Here is a 21,899-nt window from a genome sequence, read left to right on the forward strand (position 1 = left end):
ACAGTACACAGCAGGTAAAAGGGAACGATTCACTCCCGTCTGCTACTGTATGGCTCGTGTGTGTCTCAGTGTCAGCTCCTGTACATGTACAGCACACAGTGGGTAAAAGGGAACGATTCACTCCCGTCTGGTACTGTACGGCCCGTGTGTGTCTCAGTGTCAGCTCCTGTACATGTACAGCACACAGTGGGTAAAAGGGAACGATTCACTCCCTTCTGGTACTGTACGGCCCGTGTGTGTCTCAGGTTCAGCTCCTGTACCTGTGCAGCAGACAGCGGGTAAAATGGATCGATTCACTCCCGTCTGCTACTGTATGGCTCGTGTGTGTCTCAGTGACAGCACCTGTACATGTACCGCACACAGCGGATAAAAGGGAACGATTCACTCCGCTCTAGTATTCTGCAGCCCGTGTGTGTCTCAGTATCAGCTCCTGTACATGTAAAGTACACAGTGGGTAAAAGGGAACAATTCACTCTGGTCTGGTACTGTACGGCCCGTGTGTGTCTCAGTGTCAGCTCCTGTACATGTACGGCACACAGCGGGTAAAAGGGAATGATTCACTTCCGTCTGGTACTGTACGGCCCGTGTGTGTCTCAGTGTCAGCTCCTGTACATGTACAGCACACAGCGGTTAAAAGGGAATGATTCACTCCCGTCTGGTACTGTACGGCCTGTGTGTGTCTCAGTGTCAGCTCCTGTACATGTACAGTGCACAGCGGGTAATAGGGAACGATTCACTCCCGTCTGGTACAGTACGGCCCGTGTGTCTCAGTGTCAGCTCCTGTACATGTACAGCACACAGCGGGTAAAAGGGAACGATTCACTCCCGTCTGGTACTGTACAGCCCGTGTGTGTCTCAGGTCCAGCTCCTGTACCTGTGCAGCACACAGCGGGTAAAAGGGATCGATTCCCTCCCATCTGTTACTGTACGACCACTGTGTGTCTCAGTGACAGCACCTGTACATGTACCGCACACAGCGGATAAACGGGAACGATTCACTCCCCTCTAGTACTGTACGGACCGTGTGTGTCTCAGTGTCAGCTCCTGTGCGTGTACAGCACACAGTGGGTAAAAGGGAACGATTCACTCCCGTCTGGTACTGTATTGCCCGTGTGTGTCTCAGTGTCAGCTCCTGTGCGTGTACAGCACACAGTGGGTAAAAGGGAATGATTCACTCCAGTCTGGTACTGTACGGCCCGTGTGTGTCTCAGTGTCAGCTCCTGTACATGTACAGTACACAGCGGGTAAAAGGGAACGATTCACTCTGGTCTGGTACTGTACGACGTGTGTGTCTCAGTGTCAGCTCCTGTACATGTACAGCACACAGCGGGTAAAAGGGAATGATTCACTTCCGTCTGGTACTGTATTGCCCGTGTGTGTCTCAGTGTCAGCTCCTGTACATGTACAGTACACAGCGGGTAAAAGGGAACGATTCACTCCCGTCTGGTACTGTATTGCCCGTGTGTGTCTCAGTGTCAGCTCCTGTACATGTACAGTACACAGCGGGTAAAAGGGAACGATTCACTCTGGTCTGGTACTGTACGACGTGTGTGTCTCAGTGTCAGCTCCTGTACATGTACAGCACACAGCGGGTAAAAGGGAATGATTCACTTCCGTCTGGTACTGTACGGCCCGTGTGTGTCTCAGTGTCAGCTCCTGTACATGTACAGCACACAGCGGGTAAAAGGGAACGATTCACTCCCGTCTGGTACTGTACGGCCCGTGTGTGTCTCAGTGTCAGCTCCTGTACATGTACAGCACACAGCGGATAAAAGGGAACGATTCACTCCCGTCTGGTACTGTACGGCCCGTGTGTGTCTCAGTGTCAGCTCCGGTACATGTACAGCACACAGCGGGTAAAAGGGAACGATTCACTCCCGTCTGGTACTGTACGGCCCGTGTGTGTCTCAGTGTCAGCTCCTGTACATGTACAGTACGCAGCGGGTAAAAGGGAACGATTCACTCCAGTCTGGTACTGTACGGCCCGTGTGTGTCTCAGTGTCAGCTCCTGTACATGTACAGCACACAGCGGGTAATAGGGAATGATTCAGTCCCGTCTGGTACTGTACGGCCCGTGTGTGTCTCAGTGTCAGCTCCTGTACATGTACAGTACACAGCAGGTAAAAGGGAACGATTCACTCCCGTCTGCTACTGTATGGCTCGTGTGTGTCTCAGTGACAGCACCTGTACATGTACCGCACACAGCGGATAAAAGGGAACGATTCACTCCGCTCTAGTGTTCTGCAGCCCGTGTGTGTCTCAGTATCAGCTCCTGTACATGTAAAGTACACAGTGGGTAAAAGGGAACAATTCACTCTGGTCTGGTACTGTACGGCCCGTGTGTGTCTCAGTGTCAGCTCCTGTACATGTACAGCACACAGCGGTTAAAAGGGAATGATTCACTCCCGTCTGGTACTGTACAGCCCGTGTGTGTCTCAGTGTCAGCTCCTGTACATGTACAGTGCACAGCGGGTAATAGGGAACGATTCACTCCCGTCTGGTACAGTACGGCCCGTGTGTCTCAGTGTCAGCTCCTGTACATGTACAGTGCACAGCGGGTAATAGGGAACGATTCACTCCCGTCTGGTACAGTACGGCCCGTGTGTCTCAGTGTCAGCTCCTGTACATGTACAGCACACAGCGGGTAAAAGGGAACGATTCACTCCCGTCTGGTACTGTACAGCCCGTGTGTGTCTCAGGTCCAGCTCCTGTACCTGTGCAGCACACAGCGGGTAAAAGGGATCGATTCCCTCCCATCTGTTACTGTACGACCACTGTGTGTCTCAGTGACAGCACCTGTACATGTACCGCACACAGCGGATAAACGGGAACGATTCACTCCCCTCTAGTACTGTACGGACCGTGTGTGTCTCAGTGTCAGCTCCTGTGCGTGTACAGCACACAGTGGGTAAAAGGGAACGATTCACTCCCGTCTGGTACTGTATTGCCCGTGTGTGTCTCAGTGTCAGCTCCTGTGCGTGTACAGCACACAGTGGGTAAAAGGGAATGATTCACTCTGGTCTGGTACTGTACGACGTGTGTGTCTCAGTGTCAGCTCCTGTACATGTACAGCACACAGCGGGTAAAAGGGAATGATTCACTTCCGTCTGGTACTGTACGGCCCGTGTGTGTCTCAGTGTCAGCTCCTGTACATGTACAGCACACAGCGGGTAAAAGGGAACGATTCACTCCCGTCTGGTACTGTACGGCCCGTGTGTGTCTCAGTGTCAGCTCCTGTACATGTACAGCACACAGCGGATAAAAGGGAACGATTCACTCCCGTCTGGTACTGTACGGCCCGTGTGTGTCTCAGTGTCAGCTCCGGTACATGTACAGCACACAGCGGGTAAAAGGGAACGATTCACTCCCGTCTGGTACTGTACGGCCCGTGTGTGTCTCAGTGTCAGCTCCTGTACATGTACAGCACACAGCGGGTAAAAGGGAACAATTCACTCCCGTCTGGTACTGTATGGCCCGTGTGTGTCTCAGTGTCAGCTCCTGCACATGTGCAGTACACAGCGGGTAAAAGGGAACGATTCACTCCAGTCTGGTACTGTACGGCCCGTGTGTGTCTCAGTGTTAGCTCCTGTACAGGTACAGTATACAGTGGGTAAAAGGGAACGATTCACTCCCGTCTGGTACTGTACGGCCTGTGTGTGTCTCAGTGGCAGCCCCTGTACATGTACAGCACACAGCGGGTAAAAGGGAACGATTCACTCCCGTCTGGTACTGTACGGCCCGTGTGTGTCTCACTCTCAGCACCAGTGCATGTACAGAACTCGGTGGGTAAAAGGGAACGGTTCACTCTGGTCTGGTACTGTACGACGTGTGTGCCTCAGTGTCAGCTCCTGTACATGTACAGCACACAGCGGGTAAAAGGGATCGATTCCCTCCCATCTGTTACTGTACGGCCCGTGTGTGTCTCAGTCTCAGTAGCTGTACATGTACAGAACACAGCGGGTAATACAGAACGATTCACTCCCGTCTGGTACTGTACGGCCCGTGTGTGTCTCAGTGTCAGCTCCTGTACATGTACAGCACACAGCGGGTAAAAGGAAATGATTCACTCCCGTCTGGTACTGTACGGCTCATGTGTGTCTCAGTGTCAGCTCCTGTACATGTGCAGCACACAGCGGGTAAAATGGAACGATTCTCTCCAGTCTGGTACTCTACAACCCGTGTGTGTCTCAGTGTCGCTCCTGTACATGTACAGTACACAGTGGGTAAAAGGGAACGATTCACTCCCGTCTGGTACTGTACAGCCCGTGTGTGTCTCAGTGTCGCTCTTGTACATGTACAGCACACAGCGGGTAAAAGTGAATGATTCACTCCAGTCTAGAACTGTACGGGTGGTGTGTGTTTCAGTGTCAGCTCCTGAACATGTACAGCACAAAGCGGGTAAAAGGGAACGATTCACTCCCGTCTGGAACTGTACGGCCCATGTGTGTCTCAGTGTCAGCTCCTGCAGATGTACAGCACACAGCGGGTAAAAGGGAACGATTCACTCCCGTCTGGAAATGTACGGGCCGTGTGTGTTTCAGTGTCAGCTCCTGAACATGTACAGTACACAGCGGGTAAAAGGGAACGATTCACTCCCGCCTGGTACTGTATGGCCCGTGTGTGTCTCAGTGACAGCTCCTGTACATGTACAGTACACAGTGGGTAAAAGGGAACGATTCACTCCCATCTGGTACTGTATGGCCCGTGTGTGTCTCAGTGACAGCTCCTGTACATGTACAGTACACAGTGGGTGAAAGGGAACGATTTACTCCCGTCTGGTACTGTACGGCCACTGTGTGTCTCAGTGACCGCACCTGTACATGTACAGTACACAGCGGGTAAAAGGGAACGATTCACTTCTGTCTGGTACTGTACGGCCTGTGTGTGTCTCAGTGTCAGCTCCTGTACATGTACAGCACACAGCGGGTAAAAGGGAACGATTCACTTCTGTCTGGTACTGTACGGCCCGTGTGTGTCTCAGTCTCAGCACCTGTACATGTACAGAACACAGCGGGTAATACGGAACGATTCACTCCCGTCTGGTACTGTACGGCGCGTGTGTGTCTCAGTGTCAGCTCCTGTACATGTAAAGTACACAGTGGGTAAAAGGGAATGATTCACTCTGGTCTGGTACTGTACGACGTGTGTGTCTCAGTGTCAGCTCCTGTACATGTACAGCACACAGCGGGTAAAAGGGAACGATTCACTCCCGTCTGGTACTGTATGGCCCGTGTGTGTCTCAGTGTCAGCTCCTGCACATGTACAGTACACAGCGGGTAAAAGGGAACGATTCACTCCCGTCTGGTACTGTATGGCCCGTGTGTGTCTCAGTGTCAGCTCCTGTACATGTACAGCACACAGCGGGTAAAAGGGAACGATTCACTCCCGTCTGCTACTGTACGGCCCGTGCGTGTGTCAGTGTCAGCTCCTGTACATGTGCAGCACACAGCCGGTAAAAGGGAACGATTCACTCCCATCTGTTACTGTACGGCCCGTGTGTGTCTCAGTGTCAGCTCCTGTACATGTACAGTACACAGCGGATAAAAGGGAACGATTCACTCCCGTCTGGTACTGTATTGCCCGTGTGTGTCTCAGTGTCAGCCCCTGCACATGTACAGCACACAGCGGGTAAAAGGGAACGATTCACTCCCGTCTGGTACTGTACGGCCCGTGTGTGTCTCAGTGTCAGCTCCTGTACATGTAGAGTACACAGTGGGTAAAAGGGAATGAATCACTCCCGTCTGGTACTGTACGGCCCGTGTGTGTCTCAGTGTCAGCTCCTGTACATGTACAGAGTACACAGTGGGTAAAAGGGAACGATTCACTCCTGTCTGGTACTGTACGGCCCGTGTGTGTCTCAGTGTCAGCTCCTGTACATGTACAGAGTACACAGTGGGTAAAAGGGAACGATTCACTCCCCTCTGGTACTGTACGGCCCGTGTGTGTCTCAGTGTCAGTTCCTGTACATGTACAGCACACAGCGGGTAAAAGGGAACGATTCACTCCCCTCTGGTACTGTACGGCCCGTGTGTGTCTCAGTGTCAGCTCCTGTACATGTACAGCACACAGCGGGTAAAAGGGAACGATTCACTCCCATCTGGTACTGTACGGCCCGTGTGTGTCTCAGTGTCAGCTCCTGTACATGTACAGCACACAGCGGGTAAAAGGGAACGATTCACTCCCGTCTGGTACTGTACGGCCTGTGTGTGTCTCAGTGTCAGCTCCTGCACATGTAAAGCACACAGCGGGTAATAGGGAACGATTCACTCCCGTCTGGCACTGTACGGGCCGTGTGTGTCTCAGTGTCAGCTCCTGTACATGTACAGCACACAGCATGTAAAAGGGAACGATTCACTCCCGTCTGGTACTGTACGGCCCGTGTGTGTCTCAGTGTCAGCTCCAGTACGTGTATTGCACACAGCGGGTAAAAGGGAACGATTCACTCCTGTCTGGTACTGTACGGCCCATGTGTGTCTCAGTGTCAGCTCCTGTACATGTACAGCACACAGCGGGTAAAAGGGAACGATTCACTCCCGTCTGGTACTGTACGGCCCCTGCGTGTCTCAGTGTCAGCTCCTGTACATGTACAGTACACAGCGGGTAAAAGGGAACGATTCACTCCTGTCTGGTACTGTACGGCCCGTGTGTGTCTCAGTGTCAGCTCCTTTACATGTACAGCACACAGCGGGTAAAATGGAACGATTCCCTCCTATCTGGTTGTTATGTATTGTGTGTTCTATTGTGTGTTCTCCTCCCACCTGTGGTGGCGCTGTCACAGGAGATAAATGGTTGGGTGTTATCTGTTAAGTTTAGCTCTCTTTGTTCGGAACTTGCCAGAACTTCCTTTCCTTCCAATAAAGCACTTCATGTTTGAATCTCTGAGTTCTGTGTCCTAAATTGTGTATAGGTAGAAAGGTACCGACACAACAAGTGGCAACGAGGAGCGGACGAATCTGCATACGTTACGTGTGCAGTGAGTAATCAGAAAATTTAATTTGAAACGTGAGATGGCTACTATATTAGGAAACATCGGTGATTTTGATGAAAACGTGGAGCAATGGAGTGCTTATACAGAACGTTTTGACTATTTTGTATTGGCGAATGCGGTGGCAAATGCAAAGGTCGTGCCTTCCTTTTTGAGTATAATCGGGTCGAAGACATTCAATTTACTTTGCAGCCTCGTGCAACCAGATAAGCCAGGAACTAAAACATATAAGCAACGAGTGGAAATTCTTGGAGCACATTTTTCACCAAAACCTCTGGTTATTGCTGAGAAATTTAGATTTCATAAACGGAATCAAGAGGAGGGGGAATCAGTGACGATGTTTATTGCTGCTTTAAAAAGGTTGTCAGAACACTGCCAGTTCAAGGAGGTGCTGAATGACACCATTAGAGACAGACTTGTGTGTGGTCTGCAAAATGCAGCCACACAGAAGCACCTTCTTACTAAGGACAACCTTAGTCTTGAAAAGGCCATTGAAGTTACTGTCTCCATGGAGATGGCGGAAAAGGAGGCTCACCAGTTGAGTTCAACAGGGAGAGTTCACAAGGTGTCGTCTGAGCCTAAAGGTGCGCGGAACGGCACATGTTACCGTTGTGGGAAAACGGGCCATCACACTAATGACTGCTGGTGTACGGAGCTGGAATTCCGAAATTGTGGCAAAAAGGGTCACATTGAACGCGCCTGTAGAGGTAAAAAAAGAACAGACAAAGCTGGGAAGCATGGAAGCAAAATGTCTGTATTTGGACAAGAGAGGAAAAAGAGTGTTCATTCAGTGCAGTATGATGGAACAAGCAAAACAGAGGGGAGCGACACCTCTGAGGAGGAAGAGGTGCACATACTGACGGTTGCAGGTGGTTCAAATGGCTACTGGGTGTCACCACTGGTGGAGGGACAATCAGTGCGGATGGAGGTGGACACAGGCGCGGCTGTGTCCCTTGTTTCAGACACTGTCTACAGCAAAATGCTAAAGCATCTTACCCTTCAGCCAACAAACATTGTGCTAAAGACGTATACCGGCGAACCTGTGGCCATGAGAGACGTCATTGAGGTGACAGTTAAATTGAACGGACAGGCTGCAAAACTGCCACTATATGTGGTAAAGGGAAATTACCCATTGCTACTGGGATGTGCGTGGCTAGAGAAAATCACGCTGGACTGGCCTGCAGTCCACATGATGTCAAAAGGGGAGTCAGGTCTGACTGCAGTGTTAAACAAACATGCAGAACTCTTCAATGGGGAACTTGGGAGCATGAAAAAGATCAGCGTGAGACTGGACATTAAACCTGACAGCAAGCCGAAGTTTCACAAAGCCCGACCTGTACCCTATGCAATTAGGCCAAAAGTTGAGGCTAACTTGGAGGCCTTAGTCGAGAATGGAGTCCTGGAGCCTGTGAGCATGAGCAAATGGGCCACACCCATTGTTCCTGTCCTGAAAAAGGATGGATCTGTTCGAATCTGTGGGGATTTTAAAGTGACTATTAACCCGGTGCTGTCTGCGGAACAGTACCCTCTTCCCCTCATTGATGATCTTTTTACGGGCCTGGCCGGAGGGCAAAAGTTCAGCAAAATAGACTTATGCCAGGCTTATCTACAAATGCATGTCGATGACAAATCACAGAATCACAGAATCAAAGGAGCTGCTGACAATTGTGACACACAAGGGGCTATACAGGTACTGCCGCCTTCCGCTTGGAATTACGTCGGCCCCTGCTCTATTCCAAAGGGCAATGGATCAGCTTTTGAGTGGACTGCCAGGAGTCCAGTGCTACCTGGATGACATCCTTGTCACTGGGACAAATGAGGAGGATCATCTTCTGAACTTGGATGCGACACTACAACGACTGAAAGAGTACGGACTCAGAGTTCGTAAAGACAAATGTGAATTCTTTCAGTCTTCAGTTGAGTACCTGGGGCATGTGATTGACGCTACTGGCCTGCATAAGGCGCCGTCAAAGGTCAAGGCGATCGTGGAGGCCCCAGCACCCCAGAATGTGAGCCAGTTACGTTCATTTCTGGGGCTACTTAACTATTATGGGAAGTTTATTCCAGACTTAGCAACATTGCTGAAGCCGTTACATCAGTTGCTATGTCAAGGCAAAACATGGAAATGGACTGAACTGTGCAACGAAGCTTTCGCCCAAGCAAAGAAAGCATTGCTGAAATCGGAGGTCCTGACATACTTCGACCCAAAGCTACCCGTGCAGCTAGCATGTGATGCATCACCATATGGTGTGGGAGCAGTCATATCCCACATCATGCCTTCGGGTGAAGAGAAACCTATCGCCTTCGCATCATGCACCTTGAACAAGGCCGAGTGTAACTATGCGCAGATCGAGCGCGAGGCCTTGGGAATCGTTTTTGGAATTTGAAAATTTCATCAGTACCTGTTTGGGAGAAGGTTCACACTCCTGACAGACCACCGTCCACTGACTTCAATCTTCGGGCCCCACACCGGAATTCCGTCTCTCACTGCAAGCAGGATGCAAAGGTGGGCTTTACTGTTGTCAGGACACACATACGACATCAAATATCGCAAATCAGACTTGCACGGTCTCTCGAGGCTACCCTTGCCTGTTACTCCCCCAGAGCCTCGTCAGATAGACATCTTCTACTTTAGACAAGTGGAGGGAGCACCTGTCACTGCAGTTCAGGTGCGAAGGTACACCCGCGACGATCCAGCCCTGTCTGAGGTAATGGACGATGTCATTCGAGGGAGAGCTATAGGAGATTCTCCTAGTTTGAAACCTTACGTTTCAAAAAGAAATGAGCTCTCCGTCCAGGCAGGTTGTCTTCTTTGGGGACGCCGTGTCATCATTCCGCCACCTCTGAGGGAACCTATACTGCAACAACTTCATACAGGCCACAGTGGGATGGTTCGGATGAAGGAAATGGCAAGAAGCTACTTCTGGTGGCCAGGTCTCGATGGGAATATTGAGGAGAAAGCCAAAACATGTTCCACATGTCAAAGGGTCCGGAATGTTCCACAGCTAGCAACCCTACACCCCTGGGATTGGCCTGCAGAAGTGTGGCAGCGAGTACATGTGGACTTCGCCGGTCCTTTCGAAGAGATGTTTATGGTGGTTGTGGACGCTCGTAGCAAGTGGCCGGAGGTCGCTGTGATGAGGTCTACCACGGCAGAGAAAACAATTGAGAAACTTGGTGAGATGTTCAGCCGTTATGGCTCACCGGAACAACTCGTAAGTGACAATGGTCCACAATTTGTATCACAGGAGTTTGCAACCTTCCTGCATGTGAATGGTGTCCAACACATCAGGTCTGCGCCCTATCATCCCTCTACTAACGGCCAGGCAGAAAGGTTTGTGCAATCTTTGACGCATGCCTTGAAGGTATCGCAAGGTCAGGGCTCAATCCACCAACGTCTGAACAGCTTCCTGTTGTCCTACAGGAACGAGCTGCATGCCACAACCAAAACTTCCCCCGCTTCGCTCATGATGAAGAGGCAGTTGCGGACAAGTTTTGACTTACTCAAACCTCCAAGGGCAGAGCAGGTTGTCCATCGTCAACAACAAGCTCAAGTTGAAAAGAGAGAGAAAAGAGCCAAGGAGAGATGGTTTCACCCTGGAGAGCACGTCCTAGCTCGAAACGACAACACTGGACCGAAATGGGTTCCTGCTACGGTGATCGCGCAGACGGGCCCTGTGTCTTACACGGTTGTGACTGCTGAGGACGTCGTCTGGAGAAGACACACAGATCAACTGTTGCTAGGAGCAGAGACAGCCACAGAGGCTCCAACGGCTGGTTGGCCTGAACTGTTTCCGGATGATACCGCAAACCAGCATCCTTTGCCACAGTGCTCTTCTCCAACATGTTAGATCTGTGATTCTGAGAGTATGATGTTTTTCAATAACCACACGGATGCTGTAACTTAACAATCAACAGGTATTTACTGGAGTAGGGTAATCTCAAGACTGGGGTACAGAGGCATGCTCAAGGCTTATATACAGGTGTGGTCACTGCCGGTACTACAGTATACAGGAGCTGTAAAAGTAGTTCTCTCTTAAAGGTACATACACTACACAACACAGGAAGTCAAAGAGACTGTTCCACCTGTGCAAACTCCTGACTTTCGACTGACACAGGCACCTTCTCCATCCAGGCCTGTGTCAATGCCTACTGCTGTGGAAGCCAGCGATGACCACCGGTATCCTGTCAGAGAGCGGCGGCCTCCAAGACGCTTGGATCTGCAGGCTTAGTGGCTTACCCACAAGACTGGGGCAGAATAAACCCCAGGGTAAAGTCAGGGTTTGAGGCAGTCTACCTCTACCCTAGGTTAGTTCAGTGTATTGAAAGAAACTTACCTATTGAGGAATAATGTGGACCTTCCATTTAAGAGGGGAGGAAATGTTATGTATTGTGTGTTCTCCTCCCACCTGTGGTGGCGCTGTCACAGGAGATAAATGGTTGGGTGTTCTCTGTTAAGTTTAGCTCTCTTTGTTCGGAACTTGCCAGAACTTCCTTTCCTTCCAATAAAGCACTTCATGTTTGAATCTTTGAGTTCTGAGTCTTAAATTGTGCCTAGGTAGAAAGGTACCGACACAACACTGGTAATGTAGGCCCGTATGTATCTCAGAGTCAGCTCCTGTACATGTACAGCACACAGTGGGTAAAAGGGAACGATTCACTCCCGTCTGGTACTGTACGGCCCGTGTGTGTCTCAGTGTCAGCTCCTGTACATGTACAGCACACAGCGGGTAAAGGGGAACGATTCACTCCGGTCTGGTACTGTACGGTCCGTGTGTGTTTCAGTGTCAGCTTCTGTACATGTACCGTACACAGCGGGTAAAAGGGAACGAATCACTCCCGTCTGGTACTGTACGGCCCGTGTGTGTCTCAGTGTCAGCTCCTGTACATGTACAGCACACAGTGGGTAAAAGGGAACGATTCACTCCCGTCTGGTACTGTAAGGCCTGTGTGTGTCTCAGAGTCAGCTCCTGTACACGTACAGCACACAGCGGGTAAAAGGGAACGATTCACTCCCGTCTGGTACTGTATGGCCCGTGTGTGTCTCAGTGTCAGCTCCTGTACATGTACAGCACACAGCGGGTAAAAGGGAACGATTCACTCCCGTCTGGTACTGTACGGCCCGTGTGTGTCTCAGTGTCAGCTCCTGTACAGTACACAGTGGGTAAAAGGGAACGATTCACTCCCGTCTGGTACTGTAAGGCCTGTGTGTGTCTCAGTGTCAGCTCCTGTACATGTACAGCACACAGCGGGTAAAAGGGAATGATTCACTCCCGTCTGGTACTGCAAGGCCTGTGTGTGTCTCAGTGTCAGCTCCTGTACATGTACAGTACACAGCGGGTAAAAGGGAACGATTCACTCCTGTCTGGTACTGTACGGCCCGTGTGTGTCTCAGTGTCAGCTGTGTCTCAGTGTCAGCTCCTGGACATGTACAGCACACAGCGGGTAAAAGGGAACGATTCACTCCCGTCTGGTACTGTACGGCCCGTGTGTGTCTCAGTGTCAGCTCCTGTACATGTACAGTACACAGCGGGTAAAAGGGAACGATTCGCTCCCGTCTGGTACTGTACGGCACGTGTGTGTCTCAGTGTCAGCTCCTGTACATGTACAGCACACAGCGAGTAATCGGGAATGATTCACTCCCATCTGGTACTGTACGGCCCGTGTGTGTCTCAGTGTCAGCTCCTGTACAGTACACAGTGGGTAAAAGGGAACGATTCACTCCCGTCTGGTACTGTACGGCCCGTGTGTGTCTCAGCGTCAGCTCCTGTATATGTACAGCACACAGTGGGTAAAAGGGAACGATTCACTCCCGTCTGGTACTGTACGGCCCGTGTGTGTCTCAGTGTCAGCTCCTGTACATGTACAGTACACAGTGGGTAAAAGGGAACGATTCACTCCCGTCTGGTACTGTACGGCCCGTGTGTGTCTTAGTGTCAGCTCCTGTACATGTACAGTACACAGTGGGTAAAAGGGAACGATTCACTCCCGTCTGGTACTGTACGGCCCGTGTGTGTCTCAGTGTCAGCTCCTGTACATGTACAGTACACAGCGGGTAAAAGGGATCGATTCCCTCCCGACTGTTACTGTACGGCCCGTGTGAGTCTCAGTGTCAGCTCCTGTACACGTACAGTACACAGCGGGTAAAAGGAAATGATTCACTCCTGTCTGGTACTGTACGGCCCGTGTGTGTCTCAGTATCAGCTCCTGTACACGTACAGTACACAGCGGGTAAAAGGGAACGATTCACTACCGTCTGGTACTGTACGGCCCATGGGTGTCTCAGTGTCAGCTCCTGTACATGTACAGCACACAGCGGGTAAAAGGGAACGATTCACTCCCATCTGGTACTGTACGGCCCGTGTGTGTCTCAGTGTCAGCTCCTGTACCTGTACAGTACACAGCGGGTAAAAGGGAACGATTCACTCCCGATTTCCATTTATATCGCGCCTTTCACAACCTCAGGACGAATCTGCTGTGATGTATGAAATGCGGCAGGCAATTTGCAAGGTCCAGCAAACAGCAAGGTGACAGTGACCAGCTAATTGGCTTGGTTGAGGGTTAAAAACTGGGCCCCAGGACACCGGGGAGAACTCCCCCCTGCTATTCTTCCAATATTGACCGTGGGATCTTTCACATCCACCTGAGGGGCCAGACGGGGCCCTCGCTTTAACGTCACATCCGAAAGACGGCTGCTCCGACAGTGCAGCGCTCCCGATGTGTACGGGCACCAGAATGTCGGCCCTGATTATGGAGCTCGAGTCTCTGGAGTGGGAACTCGAACCCATGTCCTTCTGACTCAGCGCTGATGGGTCGTTTGTTGAACAAAAGGAGGTCTGGAGATGGGAGACGGCAACAGGATTGGAGATAAGGAGGGGCCCGAGAAGTGTCATCGATTAAGACACAGGGCCGTCGCTGACCTCTGTCACGACCCACTCACCTCGGCCTCCGCTGTCTCACGGTGTAATGATCCACCAGGGAAATCCTCCAGGGAGACGGAAAGCTGCAGACGTGGGAATCAGTCAGCATAGCACCTGGGAGGAAGCATAGCTGGGAAATCACATCAGAATGGCTGCTGGTTGCTTGGTTACGACTGCATCGAACAGAGAGAGAGCGAGAGAAAAGAGAGAGAGAGAGGGGTCAGTGAGAGAGAGAGGGAGGGGCAGAGAGAGAGAGAGAGAGAGGGAAAGGGAAAGAGAGGGGAGCAGAGGGGGAGAGAGGGGCAGAGAAAGAGAGAGGGGGGAGCAGAGGGAGAGAGAGAGGAGGAGAGAGAGAGGAGCAGAGGGAGAGAGAGAGGAGCAGAGGGAGAGAGAGGGGGCAGAGGGAGAGAGGGGCAGTGAGAGAGGGGGGGAGCAGAGGGAGAGAGAGAGGAGGAGAGAGAGAGGAGCAGAGGGAGAGAGAGAGGAGCAGAGGGAGAGAGAGGGGGCAGAGGGTGAGAGGGGCAGTGAGAGAGAGAGAGGAGCAGAGGGAGAGAGAGAGGAGGAGAGAGAGAGGAGCAGAGGGAGAGAGAGCGGAGCAGAGGGAGAGAGAGAGGAGCAGAGGGAGAGAGAGGGGAGCAGAGGGAGAGAGGGGGGAGCAGAGGGAGAGAGAGAGGGGAGCAGAGGGAGAGAGAGAGGAGCAGAGGGAGAGAGAGAGGAGCAGAGGGAGAGAGAGGGGAGCAGAGAGAGAGAGAGGGGAGCAGAGGGAGAGAGAGAGGAGCAGAGGGAGAGAGAGAGGAGCAGAGGGAGAGAGAGGGGAGCAGAGGGAGAGAGAGAGGAGCAGAGGGAGAGAGAGAGGAGCAGAGGGAGAGAGAGAGGAGCAGAGGGAGAGAGAGGGGAGCCGAGGGAGAGAGAGGAGCAGAGGGAGAGAGAGAGGAGCAGAGGGAGAGAGGGAGCAGAGGGAGAGAGAGGAGCAGAGGGAGAGAGAGAGGAGCAGAGGGAAAGAGAGGGGAGCAGAGGGAGAGAGAGAGGAGCAGAGGGAGAGAGAGGAGAGCCGAGGGAGAGAGAGGGGAGCAGAGGGAGAGAGAGAGGAGCAGAGGGAGAGAGAGAGGAGCAGAGGGAGAGAGAGGGGAGCAGAGGGAGAGAGAGAGGAGGAGAGAGAGAGGAGCAGAGGGAGAGGGAGCGGAGCAGAGGGAGAGAGAGAGGAGCAGAGGGAGAGAGAGCGGAGCAGAGGGAGAGAGAGAGGAGCAGAGGGAGAGAGAGGGGAGCAGAGGGAGAGAGGGGAGCAGAGGGAGAGAGAGAGGAGCAGAGGGAGAGAGAGGGGAGCAGAGGGAGAGAGAGGGGAGCAGAGGGATAGAGAGGGGAGCAGAGGGAGAGAGAGAGGAGCAGAGGGAGAGAGAACGGAGCAGAGGGAGAGTGAGGGGAGCAGAGGGAGAGAGAGGAGCAGAGGGAGAGAGAGAGGAGCAGAGGGAGAGAGAGTGGAGCAGAGGGAGAGAGAGGGGAGCAGAGGGAGAGAGAGCGGAGCAGAGGGAGAGAGAGAGGAGCAGAGGAGAGAGAGTGGAGCAGAGGGAGAGAGAGAGGAGCAGAGGGAGAGAGAGAGGAGCAGAGGGAGAGAGAGAGGAGCAGAGGAAGAGAGAGAGGAGCAGAGCGAGAGGGAGTGGAGCAGAGGGAGAGAGAGAGGAGCAGAGGGAGAGAGAGCGGAGCAGAGGGAGAGAGAGGAGCAGAGGGAGAGAGAGAACAGCGGATGTGGGTCTTCGCAAGAAACCTCATAAACACTGCCAAAAGACGCAGCCCTCCCACCCCCCCTACCATTGGGAGCCCAAACAGGACCACCAATGTCCCCCACCCCCCTTTACAAAACCGACAACAGAACCGTGCTTTTATACCTGACCCAAGACCCCCCTCTAGACCACAGACTGTAGACCAAGAACTGAGAAAGATCATGACGATGCTGAACAGCCTGATAGAAAGCCGGAGAAATTATTAATATTGTTATGTATCATTATCATTATTGTTATCTTATCAGTATTATTACTATTATTAGATAGATATATGTGCATGCCTCATGAAATTTATACTAAATCATCACTTAGCATTATAGAAAATAGTGTTTCCACACTCATCCCACAAAATAGGTCCATTTTATTTCGTTTTATTGAACTATATAAATGCGTTCTTTCCACATAAGCTGCTGGAATATCCAGGGCCTCCGCTCCTCAACTTTTGGGATGAAGAGTACAGACCCTGAATTCCTAAAAGCTATAAAAGACATTGATATAATTGTGTTAACAGAAACATGGTGCCAAAAGGACATGCCGACCCACTGTCCTCCAATGTACCATGAAATCATTGTGCCCTCAGTAAAGAACACTAAAACACGCAAGGGCAGAACCTCCGGGGGAATATTGGTGTGGTATAAGGGAGAACTGGACAAACACATCTCACCGGTAAAACAGGGGAAATCACACGTATGGCTAAAACTAGATAAAAATATAGGAATAGCAAAAAAAGATGTTTACTTATGTGCGATCTACATACCTCCAATAGATTCGCCATATTTCGAAGAGGAGTTATTTGATACTCTCCACATGGAAATCAGCCATTTCCAGGCCCAAGGAAAGGTGATAATATGTGGGGACCTAAATGCAAGGACTGGTTGTGAACCTGACTTCATAGACCCACAGGGAAACAACCATGTGTTTGGCCAGACCCCTTTAGATGTCACACCAGCCATCGCAAATCGGAACAACCTTGATCGTGAAATAAATAAAAGCGGTAGGGAGGTAGTGCAACTCTGCCGAGCCTTAGGCCTGTACATAGTTAACGGTAGGTTCAGAGGGGACTCCCTAGGGAGACTCACATACTCCTCAACTCTTGGGTCTAGTGTGGTGGACTATACAATCACTGACCTGGACCCCTGCGATATCAACGCATTCACTGTCAGGCAGCAATCCCCCCTCTCAGACCATAACCAAATAAATGTGTACCTTAAACTTTCTGCCCAAACTACAGACACAAAAAAAGAACACAGTAAGCTACATAAAATAAACCAGACATACAGATGGGCCCCAGACAGTGGAGATAAATTCATCACAGCACTAAATTCACCTGATCTCACAAGTAAAATTTCAAAATTTAAAGAAAATCTATATGAGATCACCAGAGATGGTGTAAACACGGCCATAGAGGATATAAATATGATCTTCCATGAGGCAGCTGTAAAAGCCGACCTCGTGAAACAGAAGAGGAAGCATCACAAAAGACAAAATAAAAATATGAAATGGTTTGACCACGAATGCAAAAATGCCAGAAAAGACCTGAGAAAAATATCAAACCAAAAGCATCGGCAACCAAACAACCCGGACCTACGTACTAGATACAACGAAACCCTCAAAAGATATAAACACACCATTAGGAACAAAACACAAAACTATACCCACAAAATACTCGAAGAAATTGAAAACTCCACCAATCCAAAACAATTTTGGGAAATGTGGAATAACCTGAGTACAACACAATTGCAAGCATTACCAATCCAAGATGGCGACATCTGGAGAACACATTTTGAAAACCTCTACAAAGACATCCCAAAAAACAAAACAAACACAAGTCAACATCAGGTCACAGAAAAACTCCACACATTAGAAGCAACAATTAAAGACAACCAAAACCCTCTAGACTCCCCAATCACATGGAAAGAACTGGCCACAAAAACAAAATCTCTCCACCTAAAGAAAGCCTGTGGCCCAGACAACATCAAAAATGAAATGCTAAAGTTCAGCAATATGGAGATGCAGGGTGCGATACTCAAACTATTCAACATCATATTACGCTCAGGCTGTTTTCCCGATATCTGGTGCCAAGGACTAATCTCCCCCATATATAAAAGTGGAAACAAATCAGACCCAAATAACTACCGCGGCATCTGTGTCAACAGTTGTCTAGGGAAGTTATTCTGCAGTATTCTAAATAGTAGATTACTTGATTTTCTTAACAAACATAATATCCTCAGAAAAAACCAAATAGGCTTTCTTCCAAAACACCGCACCGCCGACCATATCTATACCCTTCACACCCTCATTGAAAAACATAAACACCAAACAAAAAATGGGAAAATATTCGCCTGTTTCATCGACTTCAAGAAAGCCTTTGACTCTATATGGCACGAAGGGCTCTATTATAAACTTCTTCAGTGTGGAATAGGGGGCAAAGTCTATGACCTTATTAAATCAATGTATCTGAAAAACAAATGCGGGGTCAAAATTGGAGACAAACGCACCGATTTCTTCACCCAGAGAAGAGGCGTCCGGCAGGGCTGCAATTTGAGCCCGACCCTGTTCAACATATACATAAATGAATTAGCAGACATGCTGGAGCAAAGCGAGTCACCAGGTCTCCGTCTCCTGGATGGAGAAGTGAAGTCCCTGTTCTATGCGGACGACCTGGTTCTGCTGTCTCCCACAGAACAGGGATTACAGCAACAACTAGACCTACTCGACAAATACTGCCAAAATTGGGCTCTAACAGTAAATCTAAAGAAAACCAACATCATGATTTTTCAGAAAAGACCCAGATGTCAGGAAAACAAATACCAGTTTACCCTCAGTGATACCACTATAGGACACACTATGAGCTACACCTACCTTGGTCTAACTATTACAGCATCAGGGAGCTTCAGCATAGCAGTGAATGCACTAAAAGAAAAAGCCCGAAGAGCCCTATATGCAATAAAAAGAAAATTCTACAACATCCAAATCCCAATCAAAATCTGGCTCAAAATTTTTGACAGCATAATCCTGCCCATTGCACTGTACGGTAGTGAAGTATGGGGCCCGCTAAATCACCAAAGCTACACTAAATGGGAAAAACACACAATAGAAGCCCTACATGCAGAATTCTGCCGAAGCATCCTTCGCACCCAAAGAAAAACGCCAACAAATGCATGCAGAGCCGAACTAGGCAGATACCCACTGATAATAAACATCCAAAAACGAGCACTAAACTTCCTAAATCACCTCAAATCTAGCTCCCCCCAGACACCCTTCATTTCAAAGCCTTTCAGACCCAAGAGCTAAACCCAGAAAAGAGTCCCCTGAGTCAGCTGCTACTGAAACTAAGTACTCAACCGGACCCTGACCAGCCCCAGACCAACACAGCCGTCCAAACACCAATCCGAGTGAACCAAATCATTAAAAAATGCAAAGAAACCTACCTGGAACATTGGAACAAAATAACCGAAAGCCAAAGCAGATTAGAATGTTACCGGGCCCTAAAAAGAGAATATAAACTGGCAGACTACCTCACGACCATCAGAGACACAAAACAGAGACAGACCCTCACCAGGTACAGACTAAGCGACCACCAACTGGAAATTGAAAAAGGCAGATACAAGAAATCTGGCAGCCTAGAGAGAATAGAATATGCGATCAATGTCTGGCTGGCGAGGTTGAAACAGAAATGCATTTCCTCCTAAAATGCGAAAAATTCAACACATCAAGAAACATATTATTCAACAAGCTAAGCCAAACAACCCAGATTTCAAGGAATTGGATGATCTGTCAAAATTGAGATTAGTCCTAGGAGAAGGAGACAGACCATACCTTGGGGCTAAATATGTAACAACATGTCACAACCTGAGGACTGTTTAAAAGTAAGACTGTTTAAAATGAATATTGAACGTACCAAATGAAGTAGAAAGACTGTTTAAAATTAATATTGTTTAAAAGTAATATTGTATATACCCAACAAATGTTGGAAAACTGTACCTTTTTGCAATGTAAGCTTTGGCAATATGGTTCTCTGTAAACTTTCATGCCAATAAAGCATTTGAACTGAACTGAACTGAACTGAGGAGCAGAGGGAGAGAGAGTGGAGCAGAGGGAGAGAGAGGGGAGCAGAGGGAGAGAGAGAGGAGCAGAGGGAGAGAGAGGGGAGCAGAGGGAGAGAGAGAGGAGCAGAGGGAGAGAGAGGGGAGCAGAGGGAGAGAGAGGGGAGCAGAGGGAGAGAGAGGGGAGCAGAGGAGAGAGAGAGGAGCAGAGGGAGAGAGAGAGGAGCAGAGGGAGAGAGAGAGGAGCAGTGGGAGAGAGAGAGAGGAGCAGAGGGAGAGAGAGAGGAGCAGAGGGAGAAGAGAGGGGAGCAGAGGGAGAGAGAGGGAGCAGAGGGAGAGAGAGGGGAGCAGAGGGAGAGAGAGCAGAGCAGAGGGAGAGAGAGGGGAGCAGAGAGAGAGAGGGGAACAGAGGGAGAGAGAGGGAGCAGAGGGAGAGAGAGGAGCAGAGGGAGAGAGAGAGGAGCAGAGGGAGAGAGAGGGGAGCAGCGAGGGAGAGAGAGGAGAGCAGAGGGAGAGAGAGGGGAACAGAGGGAGAGAGAGAGGAGCAGAGGGAGAGAGAGAAGAGCAGAGGGAGAGAGAGGGGAACAGAGGGAGAGAGAGAGGGAGCAGAGGGAGAGAGAGAGGAGCAGAGGGAGAGAGAGGGGAGCAGAGGGAGAGAGAGGGGAGCAGAGGCAGAGAGAGAGGAGCAGAGGGAGAGAGAGGGGAGCAGAGGGAGAGAGAGGGGAGCAGAGGGAGAGAGAGAGGAGCAGAGGGAGAGAGAGGGGAGCAGAGGGAGAGAGAGGGAGCAGAGGGAGAGAGAGGGGAGCAGAGGGGGAGAGAGAGGAGCAGAGGGAGAGAGAGGGGAGCAGAGGGAGAGAGAGAGGAGCAGAGGGAGAGAGAGGGGAGCAGAGGGAGAGAGAGGGGAGCAGAGGGAGAGAGAGGAGCAGAGGGAGAGAGAGGGGAGCAGAGGGAGAGAGAGGGGAGCAGAGGGAGAGAGAGAGGGAGCAGAGGGAGAGAGAGAGGGGAGCGAGGGAGAGAGAGGGGAGCAGAGGGAGAGAGAGGGAGCAGAGGGAGAGAGAGAGGGGAGCAGAGGGAGAGGAGAGAGGGGAGCAGAGGGAGAGAGAGAGGGCAGAGGGAGAGAGAGAGTAGCAGAGGGAGAGAGAGAGGGGAGCAGATGAGAGAGAGAGGGGTGTAGAGGGAGAGAGAGAGGGAGCAGAGGGAGAGAGAGAGGAGCAGATGGAGAGAGAGGGGAGCAGAGGGAGAGGAGAGGAGCAGAGGGAGAGAGAGAGGAGCAGAGGGAGAGAGAGAGGAGCAGATGGAGAGAGAGGGAGCAGAGGGAGAGAGAGAGGAGCAGATGGAGAGAGAGGGGTGCAGAGGGAGAGAGAGAGGAGCAGAGCGAGAGAGAGGAGCAGAGGAGAGAGAGAGGAGCAGAGGGAGAGAGAGAGGGAGCAGATGGAGAGAGAGGGGTGCAGAGGGAGAGAGAGAGGAGCAGAGGGAGAGAGAGAGGTGCAGAGGAGAGAGAGGGGAGCAGAGGGAGAGAGAGGGGAGGCCGAGGGAGAGAGAGAGGGAGCAGAGGGAGAGAGAGGGCATGCAGAGGGGAGAGGAGGGGAGCAGAGGGATGAGAGAGAGGAGCAGAGGGAGAGAGAGAGGAGCAGAGGGAGAGAGAGAGGAGCAGAGGGAGAGAGAGGGGAGCAGAGGGAGAGAGAGGGGAAGCAGAGGGAGAGAGAGAGGGGAGCATAGGAGAGAGTGGGAGCAGAGGGAGAGAGAGGGGAGCCGAGGGAGAGAGAGGGGGAGCCGAGGGAGAGAGAGGGGAGCCGAGGGAGAGAGAGAGGAGCAGAGGGAGAGAGAGGGGAGCAGAGGGAGAGAGAGAGGAGCAGAGTGAGAGAGAGGGGAGCAGAGGGAGAGAGAGAGAGAGCAGAGGAGAGAGAGGGGAGCAGAGGGAGAGAGAGAGTAGCAGAGGGAGAGAGAGGTGAGCAGAGGGAGAGAGAGGTGAGCAGAGGAGAGAGAGGGGAGCAGAGGGAGAGAGAGAGGAGCAGAAGGAGAGAGAGGGGAGCAGAGGGAGAGAGAGGGGAGCAGAGGGAGAGAGAGGGGAGCAGAGGGAGAGAGAGGGGAGCAGAGGGAGAGAGAGGGGAGCAGAGGGAGAGAGAGAGGAGCAGAGGAGAGAGAGAGGAGCAGAGGGAGAGAGGGGGGG

General features: G+C 51.1%; 1 protein-coding gene across 1 annotated transcript in view; it reads right to left on the bottom strand.

Annotated features, from left to right (window-relative positions):
* LOC147119506 (ubiquitin-conjugating enzyme E2Q-like protein 1) overlaps positions 1-14,238 on the bottom strand; it is a 35,359-nt gene extending 21,121 nt beyond the window's left edge. The window contains exon 1 of the mRNA XM_085985058.1: positions 13,926-14,238. The gene's annotated coding sequence lies outside the window, so the exon portion shown is untranslated. The remainder of the gene's footprint in view (positions 1-13,925) is intronic.
* Positions 14,239-21,899: the final 7,661 nt, after the last annotated feature.

The sequence above is a fragment of the Somniosus microcephalus genome, chromosome 4, assembly GCF_052327205.1.
Source record: "Somniosus microcephalus isolate GS21.2 chromosome 4, FLI_Smic_1.0, whole genome shotgun sequence".
NCBI lineage: Eukaryota > Metazoa > Chordata > Chondrichthyes > Squaliformes > Somniosidae > Somniosus > Somniosus microcephalus.